Consider the following 11,598-nt stretch of genomic DNA (forward strand, 5'->3'; position numbering starts at 1 on the left):
AGGGGGCCGGAGTGTGCGCGTGAGAGGCCCGGGTGCTGGCAGGGGGCCGGAGTGTGCGCGTGAGAGGCCCGGGTGCTGGCAGGGGGCCGGAGTGTGCGCGTGAGAGGCCCGGGTGCTGGCAGGGGGCCGGAGTGTGCGCGTGAGAGGCCCGGGTGCTGGCCGTTACGGCCGATAATTGTCCAGTGGAATAGAAGGCAACAATCAGCCAACATCGTTCATGTCGGCTGATCATTGAAGTCGTATGTCTTTCAACATGTTGAAAGACAAACGACTTAAATAGCACCGATCTGCTGCCGCCACTCCGTGGTACAGGAGCAGCATCAGCAGACCGCCACTATACTCTATGGGCTGCCCGGACAATCAGCGATCACCCGGACTCACCCACTTGCTGCTGCCGTGTGGAATGGCGGCAGCAGTGAGGGGGAACGAGGGGCAAACCAGCGCTAATAGCTCCTGACTGTCGGGCCGTGGAATAGGGGCTGTAGACTTCTCTGATTGAATGCTCCAGGATCGGAGGATGTGCCGGTGACGTGGTCCATCCACTACCAACACCTGCTGACTGCCCGCTATAGCATTGTCTGTGTAGCTGCCAGTGTTACACCAGGGGGTGGGGGTGCAGTCTCAGAAAAGTGCTGGAAGCTTCTAATTGCCCAGTAATCGGCTGTTATTACCCTGGTGACGGGATAATAATAGTGGGGCACTGTGACACCCCGTCATTTATCTTTTATGTCCTCGTGCTTTGGCTTCTTTAGCTTACATTTCTCTTCATTTAAATTTTTGCTCCTTGTTCTTTAGACGACAGTTTTGCTGATCAGTATTATATTCCTGTAATTTATTAACTGTAAAGTCCGTATTAGGCGCGAACTGTAAGCCAGATCGGTGTTCCCTTACCAGACCTATTAGACGACTCAATAATAGTGCGACCAGGGCTTCTGAGACATCACTAATGATAGCAAGAGAGCCGGGCAATGTCAAGACCTCCTCTGTGCAGCTTCCCCCCCTGGAGTATAGGTCCCCTCTGTGCAGCCTCCCCCTGGAGTATAGGCCCCCTCTGTGCAGCCTCTCCCCCTGGAGTATAGGCCCCCTCTGTGCAGCCTCCCCCTGTAGTATAGGCCCCCTCTGTGCAGCCTCCCTCCTATAGTATAGGCCCCCTCTGTGCAGCCTCCCCCCTATAGTATAGGCCCCCTCTGTGCAGCCTCTCCCCCCTGGAGTATAGGCCCCCTCTGTGCAGCCTCCCCCTGTAGTATAGGCCCCCTCTGTGCAGCCTCCCTCCTATAGTATAGGCCCCCTCTGTGCAGCCTCTCCCCCCTGGAGTATAGGCCCCCTCTGTGCAGCCTCCCCCTGTAGTATAGGCCCCCTCTGTGCAGCCTCCCTCCTATAGTATAGGCCCCCTCTGTGCAGCCTCCCCCTGTAGTATAGGCCCCTCTGTGCAGCCTCCCTCCTATAGTATAGGCCCCCTCTGTGCAGCCTCCCCCTGTAGTATAGGCCCCTCTGTGCAGCCTCCCCCCTGTAGTATAGGGCCCCCTCTGTGCAGCCTCCCTCCTATAGTATAGGCCCCTCTGTGCAGCCTCCCTCCTGTAGTATAGGCCCCTCTGTGCAGCCTCCCACCTGTAGTATAGGGCCCCCTCTGTGCAGCCTCCCCCCTGTAGTATAGGCTCCCTCTGTGCAGCCTCCCTCCTATAGTATAGGCCCCCTCTGTGCAGCCTCCCCCCTGTAGTATAGGCCCCCTCTGTGCAACCTCCCCCTGTAGTATAGGCCCCCTCTGTGCAGCCTCCCCCTGTAGTATAGGCCCCCTCTGTGCAGCCTCCCCCCTGTAGTATAGGGCCCCCTCTGTGCAGCCTCCCCCTCTATTATAGGGCCCCCTCTGTGCAGCCTCCCCCCTGTAGTATAGGCTCCCTCTGTACAGCCTCCCCCCTGTAGTATAGGGCCCCCTCTGTGCAGCCTCCCCCCTGTAGTATAGGGCCCCCTCTGTGCAGCCTCCCCCCTGTAGTATAGGCCCCCTCTGTGCAACCTCCCCCTGTAGTTTAGGGCCCCCTCTGTGCAGCCTCCCCCCTGTAGTATAGGCCCCTCTGTGCAGCCTCCCTCCTGTAGTATAGGCCCCTCTGTGCAGCCTCCCCCCTGTAGTATAGGCCCCCTCTGTGCAACCTCCCCCTGTAGTATAGGCCCCCTCTGTGCAGCCTCCCCCCTGTAGTATAGGCCCCTCTGTGCAGCCTCCCTCCTGTAGTATAGGCCCCTCTGTGCAGCCTCCCCCCTGTAGTATAGGCCCCCTCTGTGCAACCTCCCCCCTGTAGTATAGCCCCCCTCTGTGCAGCCTCCCCCCTGTAGTATAGGCCCCTCTGTGCAGCCTCTCCCCCCTGGAGTATAGGCCCCCTCTGTGCAGCCTCCCCCCTGTAGTATAGGCCCCTCTGTGCAGCCTCCCTCCTGTAGTATAGGCCCCTCTGTGCAACCTCCCCCTGTAGTATAGGCCCCCTCTGTGCAGCCTCCCCCCTGTAGTATAGGGCCCCCTCTGTGCAGCCTCCCCCTGTAGTATAGGGCTCCCTCTGTGCAGCCTCCCCCCTGTAGTATAGGGCCCCCTCTGTGCAGCCTCCCCCCTGTAGTATAGGCTCCCTCTGTGCAGCCTCCCCCCTGTAGTATAGGGCCCCCTCTGTGCAGCATCCCCCCTGTAGTATAGGCTCCCTCTGTGCAGCCTCCCCCCTGTAGTATAGGGCCCCCTCTGTGCAGCCTCCCCCCTGTAGTTTAGGGCCCCCTCTGTGCAGCCTCCCCCCTGTAGTATAGGCACCCTCTGTGCAGCCTCCCCCCTGTAGTATAGGCCCCTCTGTGCAGCCTCCCTCCTGTAGTATAGGCCCCTCTGTGCAGCCTCCCTCCTGTAGTATAGGGCCCTCTGTGCAGCCTCCCCCCTGTTGTATACGGCCCCCTCTCTGCAGCCTCCCCCCTGTAGTATAGGGCCCCCTCTGTGCAGCCTCCCCCCTGTAGTATAGGGCCCCCTCTGTGCAGCCTCCCCCCTGTAGTATAGGGCCCCCTCTGTGCAGCCTCCCCCCTGTAGTATAGGGCCCCCTCTGTGCAGCCTCCCCCCTGTAGTATAGGCCCCCTCTGTGCAGCCTCCCCCCTGTAGTATAGGCTCCCTCCGCAGATAAAACTCCGCAGCCCTCAGGGTACGACCAACATGAGGATAGCCAAGGTAAGATGCAGATTATGTCAAATCCACAGCTAACGCATTTCCAGACTCTTCCCCAAGGATCATCTGCATCCATATACGAGGTCCCGGCTAATATATAACACACACACACATATATATGAGAGGAGGAATCTGATTGGTTGCCGGGGGTGACTGAGCCAGTGTCACTTTACACCATGTCTGATAAATCTTTATATTTCTGTCTCACATAAGTGATAACTTACCTGCCGGCATCAGATGATTGGTCTCAGGACAAGGACCTTTGCACATGCTCACTAGGATGGTTGTCTAGGTAACGGAAGGCTCTGCAGGTCCTGCCGTGCTGAAGCAAACTAGAGTCACATTTACCTCCATGTTGCTCAGTTTTCCTCTAGCCGCTTCCTCACACATATATACCGCTGGGACTAGCTCTATCGGGAGCGCCACGTTTGTCCCCGGTAACGGACAGGCACGGACGCGGATCTCCTCCCTGTGTGCTTATTAAGTAGTAGTGGGAACTGGGAACAAACCCTGAAAAGAGAAGGAAAGCGTCAAATATCTGGGGAAATATATAGAACTACACCTGTATGTGCTGTCAGATCTATTATATAATGAACAAATCCATAGTCCTCACCTCACAGTATATAACCAATATATATGGGACCCGTATACATCCGTATACATGTAATGTGCCATCTTATGGTCTCCATATAGAAAACCTCATACATAAAATGGATGAACACATATATAAGAATATGCTGTGATCGTACAATAATAAATAGGAAACTATCACATAAAGAATAGCCGCCACTATGTGCCGCCATCCTGAGTGACATCCTAAGAATTATTCTCAGCAGCGTCATTTAGTCGCCACAATCCGATGGGTTCGACCTTCTGCGATACGTCCGATGGGCAGGATGCCGTAATGATCAGATGGAGAGTTCTGAGACACAAGGAGACACCATATATAACATAACCATTGCTAATATTGGACGTATGGTTATTGACCCTGTGCGTAGGCCGTGTGGGCATCCTAATGGGCAGATCACATAACTAGCGGTACAGTTTCCCCTGTTACATTTGTGCGTAATATAGAGGCTACACGTACATCACCGCTTATTCTGGGGCCCATTGTATCCTGACCTTTACTACTTTCTCATTTTGCGGGGGGTCCGCAAAATGAGGGTCCGTGCTCCTTAATGTTCTCCCAGCTTTATCTGGTAGTTTGGGGTCATTCAGTGACATGTGCCAATGATCCGGCTGGCGTTTCTCTATGATCCGGCTGGCGTTTCTCTATGATCTGGCTGGCGTTTCTCTATGATCCTGGTGGCGTTTCTCTATGATCCTGGTGGCGTTTCTCTATGATCCGGCTGGCGTTTCTCTATGATCCGGCTGGCGTTTCTCTATGATCCGGCTGGCGTTTGTCTATGATCCTGGTGGCGTTTGTCTATGATCCTGGTGGCGTTTGTCTATGATCCTGGTGGCGTTTGTCTATGATCCTGGTGGCGTTTGTCTATGATCCGGCTGGCGTTTGTCTATGATCCGGCTGGCGTTTGTCTATGATCCGGCTGGCGTTTGTCTATGATCCGGCTGGCGTTTGTCTATGATCCGGCTGGCGCTTAAGTACGTCATCACTTTTACTTTGTTTCTTGAAGACTTTCATATTAGAACAATTTCTCCGAAGTCTCTTGAATTGTCTGAAGGCGACATTGATCTTTTTACGAAAAATGGCGGCAAGTATATGGCAGCACGTAGAGACCGGTACCTATAACACATATATATATTTATATATATATATATATATATATATATATATATATATATATATATATATATATATATATATATATCTCATTTTCTCCTTCTATCGGACAGTCATTTCCTGCTTATTAGCTGACTTTTTCCCTCTAGGGAGCTGTGTTCTTTAGAGGTTTTTTTTGCCAAACTATTCAGGGAGTAAGGATGGGCCATGTGGGTATGGATAGATCAGCTTATATTTAAGCGGCCTAGGGGGATGATCATTATTATTGTTGGCACATAGAAGTATACTGTATATACACATAGAAGTATACCGGGACGTGGGCTTCTGCCCGTATTGTTTACTTGTAGGAAATCCATCATCTGTCTTAGTCATGTAACTATCACACAGTGTATGTGTGTGTGTGTGTGTGTATGTATATGTGTGTATATATATATATACTAGAGAATGTACCCGGCACTGCCCGGGTATAAAGTGTCAGTGTGTTAATTAGATTTGTTCTAAGGTGCCCAGGAGGCCAAGCTAAAGGTATTGCTTCATCTGAGTTAATCAGTGGAATTAGTGTATACCTGTAGTGCATAGTTGGAGGGGTTCTGTATTCCCACAATGTATAGTTTTTAGGGGTCTCGCATATCTGTAGTGCATAGTTGGGGGGGCTCTATACCTATAGTGTATAGTTGGGGGGGTCCTGTATACCTGTAGTGTGTAGTTGGGGGGGGGGGCTGTATACCTGTAGTGTATAGTGGAGGGAGGTCCTATATACCTGCAGTGTATAGTTGGTGAAGGTCCTGTATACCTGTACTGTATAGTTCGGGGGTTCTGTATACCTGTAGTATATAGTTGGTGCTGTATACCTGTAATGTTTAGTTGGTGGAGGTCTTGTATACCTGTAGTATATAGTTCGGGGGTCCTGTATACCTGTAGTGCATAGTTTGAGGGTAATGTATAACTGTAGTATAGAGTTGGTGGAGGTCCTATATACCTGTAGTGTATAGTTTTGGGGTCCTGTATACCTGTAGTGTATAGTTTGGGGTCCTATATACCTGTATTATATAGTTGGAGTTCCTGTATACCTGTAGTGTATAGCTTTGGGGTCCTGTATACCTGTAGTATAGAGTTGGTGGGGGTGCTGTGTACCTGTATTATATAGTTGGTGGAGGTCCTGTATACCTGAAGTATATAGTTGGTGGAGGTCCTGTATACCTGTAGTGGTAGCACCTTGCAGAGGGGCAGTACCCTCCCGTTCAGACTTGCCAGAAAATCTGGTGTCTTTTCAAGGGGGGTATTGCGGTATTGGTCAGTTCTGGTATAGCGGTGTTATCCAGTCACAGTATGGCGGTATTAGTCAGGTCTGGTATGACAGTGTTATCCAGTCACTGTATGGCGCAATTGGTCAGGTCTGGTATGGCAGTGTTATCCAGTCACAGTATGGCAGTATTGGTCAGGTCTGGTATGGCAGTGTTATCCAGTCACAGTATGGCGGTATTGGTCAGGCCTGGTGTGGCGGTGTTAAATGTGACGTGTGGAGCTATTACCTACCTATCCTGATGCTAATTGGTGAGTGAGGATGGGGCATCTTCAGGTTTAGTGCTTAGGGCAGCAGCAGCTGGTAATACTGTCCTGTGTACATGTACTGTATAGATGGAGTAGGGGGCCCTGTATACATGTACTGTATAGATGGGGTAGGGGGTCCTGTATACATGTACTGTATAGATGGAGTAGGGGGTCTACCAGTTATTTCTGTGGATGTTGTGAGGCAGCTTCCCTAGCAACAACAACTCCCTGTGAAAATGAAAGTAGTAATCCTATTGGTTGCTAAGGCTTCCAACTGCCGTTTTCTCTGGGCAGCTGCAGCTAATTATATCTCCTGTGTTTGCAGTGAGGAGATTTTCCAGTTCATCTCTATGGGGCGCCACTCTTCCCCCTCCCCTCCTGTACATCTGGCGGGGACCCAATGTATCTGTGTGCCAAATTTGGGGTCAAACGGTTCAGGCGTTTGGAAGTCTATATGGGACAGACAGACAGACAGACTTTCATTTTTATGATATAGACTAGAGAATGTACCCGGCACTGCCCGGGTATAAAGTGTCAGTGTGTTAATTAGATTTGTTCTAAGGTGCCCAGGAGGCCAAGCTAAAGGTATTGTTTCATCTAAGTTATTCAATGGAATTAGTGTATACCTGTAGTGCATAGTTGGAGGGGTTCTGTATTCCCACAATGTTTTTAGGGGTCTTGCATATCTGTAGTGTATAGTTGGGGGGGGGGGCTGTATACCTATAGTGTATATTTGGGGGGGTCCTGTATACCTGTAGTGTGTAGTTGGGGGGGCTGTATACCTGTAGTGTATAGTTGAGGGAGGTCCTGTATACCTGCAGTGTACAGTTGGTGAAGGTCCTGTATACCTGTACTGTATAGTTCGGGGGTCCTGTATACCTGTAGTATATAGTTGGTGCTGTATACCTGTAATGTATAGTTGATGGAGGTCTTTTATACCTGTAGTATATAGTTCGGGGTTCCTGTATACCTGTAGTGCATAGTTTGAGGGTTATGTATAACTGTAGTATATATAGTTGGTGGAGTTCCTGTATACCTGTAGTATATAGCTTTGGGGTCCTGTATACCTGTAGTATAGAGTTGGTGAAGGTGCTGTATACCTGTAGTATAGAGTTGGTGTAGGTCCTGTATACCTGTAGTGTATAGTTTGGGGTCCTATATACCTGTAGTATATAGTTGGTGGATTTCCTGTATACCTGTAGTGTATAGTTTTGGGGTCCTGTATACCTGTAGTGTATAGTTTTGGGGTCCTGTATACCTGTAGTGTATAGTTTGGGGTCCTGTATACCTGTAGTATATAGTTGGTGGAGGTCCTGTATACCTGACGTATATAGTTGGTGGAGGTCCTGTATACCTGTAGTGTAAAGTTTGGGGTCCTGTATACCTGTAGTATATAGTTGGTGGAGGTCCCTTGCACCTGTAGTGTATAGTTTTGGGGTCCTGTATACCTTCAGGGTCGTATTTTCCATTAGGCACCCATGGTCTGGTGTGTAGGGTAGCACCTTGCAGAGGGGCAGTACCCTCCCGTTCAGACTTGTCAGAAAATCTGGTGTCTTTTCGAGGGGGGTATGGCGGTATTGGTCAGGTCTGGTATAGCGGTGTTATCCAGTCACAGTATGGCGGTATTGGTCAGGTCTGGTATGGCAGTGTTATTCAGTCACAGTGTGTCGGTATTGGTCAGGTCTGGTGTGGCAGTGTTATCCAGTCATAGTATGGCGGTATTGGTCAGGTCTGGTATGACAGTGTTATCCAGTTACAGTATGGCGGTATTGGTCAGGTCTGGTATAGCAGTTTTTTCCAGTCATAGTATGGTGGTATTGGTCAGGTCTGGTGTGGTGGTATCCAGTCACGGTATGGTTTTATTGGTCAGGTCTGGTATAGCGGTGTTATCCAGTCACAGTTTGGCGGTATTGGTCAGGTCTGGTATGGCAGTGTTATCCAGTCACAGTATGGCGGTATTGGTCAGGTGTGGTATGACAGTGTTATCCAGTCACAGTATGGTGGTATTGGTCAGGTCTGGTATAGCTGTGTTATCCAGCACAGTATGGAGGTATTGGTCATGTCTGGTGTGGCGGTGTTACCCAGTCACAGTTTGGTATACCTGTTATGCCCTGTATATACATGTACTGTATAGATGGAGTAGGGGGTCCTGTATATACATGTACTGTATAGATGGAGTAGGGGGTCCTGTATATACATGTACTGTATAGATGGAGTAGGGGGCCCTGTATACATGTACTGTATAGATGGAGTAGGGGTCCTGTATATACATGTACAGTATAGAAGGAGTAGGGGGTCCTGTATATACATGTACTGTATAGATGGAGTAGGGGGCCCTGTATACATGTACTGTATAGATGGAGTAGGGGGTCCTGTATATACATGTACTGTATAGATGGAGTAGGGGTCCTGTATATACATGTACAGTATAGAAGGAGTAGGGGGTCCTGTATATACATGTACTGTATAGATGGAGTAGGGGGCCCTGTATACATGTACTGTATAGATGGAGTAGGGGGTCCTGTATAGCTGGAGAGCTGCAGCTAATTATATCACCTGTGTTTGCAGTGAGGAGATTTTCCCATTCATCTCCATGGGGCACTCTTTCCCCTCCCCCTCCCCTCCTGTACATCTGGCGGGGACGGGACCTTCGCATTAACCTTCCCGGGCACCCAATGTATCTGTGGGCCAAATTTGGGGTCAAACGGTTCAGGCGTTTGGAAGTCTATTTGGGACGGACGGACAGACTTTCATTTTTATTATATACATATTACTGCACGCTGCCTATTAAAGTGGATGATTAGCAGAGGTGACTGTATCCTTATAGCCTTACAGGGGATGAAGGACAGAGACTTTCATATTACCCCAGCCCATGTCTTCCACTTCCCCGGACCTCCCTGTAGATGTGTGTGTGTGTGTGTGTATATGTATATATATATATATATATATATATATATATATATATACACACTCACACTCACACTCTCTCACACACACACACACACACACATACACTCTTTGACAGTGGGTCACAGTAAAGCAGCCCATTTGCAGCACATGTATTGGCAGGTGATGGGGTTTGTGTAGTTTTTTCCTCCTCCGTGCTGAGCTGCTGATAGTCACCATGTGGGTGTTCCTGCGCTGTGTATCCAGAATCAGCATTATCTCCTGCACACACCTGTATATTATTGGCAGGGAAAGGAAAGTGACATCATACATGCTGAAGTTTTCATAGAATATATTGTGGAGATTTTGCTTGTCCCCAAGTTATTTTAGCAGCTTGTTATACTTTGTATCAGTGAAGCCTATTGTATGATGTGACGGCTGTGAGCAGTCTAAAGTGACGGCTGTGTGCAGTCTAAAGTGACGGCTGTGAGCAGTCTAAAGTGACGGCTGTGAGCAGTCTAAAGTGACGGCTGTGAGCAGTCTAAAGTGACGGCTGTGAGCAGTCTAAAGTGACGGCTTTTAGGCAAAATACTTTTCTAGACAGGACAAGAATTTGGCAATCTGTTTCAATAATTTTTAAAGCAAAGATTTTAACAATGAAGATAAAAATAAGTTGCAAGAGTATGAAAATCAGGAATCTGCTGTCTACATAATGCAGGAGAATAAGTGCGCTGGATTACACTGATGAACATGCAGGAAAATAAGTGATAACAGGCAGGAAGATTGGGAACCACTTAAGGTTAAACATGTCATTTGCATAAAACAATGCTAAAATAGAACAATGTGAAGAAGCAAGGCTACACATCAGAGGCATCGGGGAGAGGTCCGAAAACAGCTCAATGTCCCCATACTGCTCAGACAACTTCGTACCTTCTCTCGATGACCGCAGTAATGCAGACTTCACATGCAAGTAGTGGATACGTGCTATGGTATCTCTAGGCATTGAGGGGGGAAGATGTTGGGGTTTAGGGATCCTCCTCGCCCAGTCCACAATAATTTCCCGATCAGATGTGTTCGGTAAGGAATGTTTAATTAGAGATTGAATGAAGGCCGGCAGCTCCGGTGTGGTAACCGACTCCGGAATGTTGCGGAGTTTAAGATTGTTCCTTCTACTGAAATCGTCTTGTTTAATAAGTTTGTCTCTCAATAAATGCATTTCCTCCTCCAACCGTTTACATGCGCATGCGTACGTGCGTTATGGGCCTCAATGGTTTCGCTCAGTTTAAGTTCAGCAAGCAGAGCCCTGTTCTCCACCACTCTCACGGGGGAAGACGGGGAAGAAAAGAGCCGGTCCAATCCCATCAATAGGGAATCTCTAAACGATGAGAGCCAGTCTCGGAGCAAGGGCACAGGCAATGGGGGCATACAGTCAGTGTCTATCAGTATCCCTCTTCACCTCCATCAGAATCGGGGAGGTCAGAACGTGCATCGTAGGATGAGATGGCGAAGAGGGATGGGGACACGAGTCAGGGGCTGAGGAGAAGAGTCGGTAACAGTCACTGTAGCATCCAATAGAGCAGTGCTTCTCAAACTTCTTGTTTTTGGGCCTCACCCAGCAATCCATGTTGATGCTCAGGCCTCACCAACAAACATATACAACTATGAAGCGCCAGATACCGCCATGTAGTGCACATAATATCCCAGAGCAGCTTAAAAACAACGCTAAAGTGCAGAAATAAATGTTGCTTCACCTTTAGTAAACCACCAACACATTGCAGAAAATACATGCTGCTCCAACTGCAGTAACCCATTACCACATACTGCTCCACCTGTATACCAGCCCCACAGTGCAGCATTTCTTTCTCCATAACACACACACGCTAGCATGACTCTACTCTTAACCTCCTCTTCCTGTGGTAGCTCTCTCCCCTCCTTACCCCATTTCTGTACATTTGGCATTCCTGGCACTGTCAGTGATGTGCAGTGTTCCTGGCACTGTCAAAGTAGTAGGTATTCTCATAATAGCTCCCATATAGTAGATAATACCTTCAATAGTGCCTTACAAATAGTTAATTCCCCCACTAGTGCCCCACAAACAGTTAATAACCCCACTAGTGACCTACAAATAGTTAATTCCCCCAATAATGACACATCAGTGTCCTACAAATAGTTAATTCCCCTGTAGTGCCCCGCAAACAGTTAAATCCCCCAGATTAGATATGTGGGTTGCCCATTTACCAACCAA

At 49.0% G+C, this 11,598-nt stretch overlaps 1 protein-coding gene across 1 annotated transcript in view; it reads left to right on the top strand.

Moving 5' to 3' along the window:
* TMEM131L (transmembrane 131 like) overlaps positions 1–11,598 on the top strand; it is an 84,503-nt gene that overhangs the window by 18,162 nt on the left and 54,743 nt on the right. The window lies entirely within an intron of this gene.

This window comes from Dendropsophus ebraccatus, chromosome 7 (genome assembly GCF_027789765.1).
Source record: "Dendropsophus ebraccatus isolate aDenEbr1 chromosome 7, aDenEbr1.pat, whole genome shotgun sequence".
Lineage (NCBI taxonomy): Eukaryota > Metazoa > Chordata > Amphibia > Anura > Hylidae > Dendropsophus > Dendropsophus ebraccatus.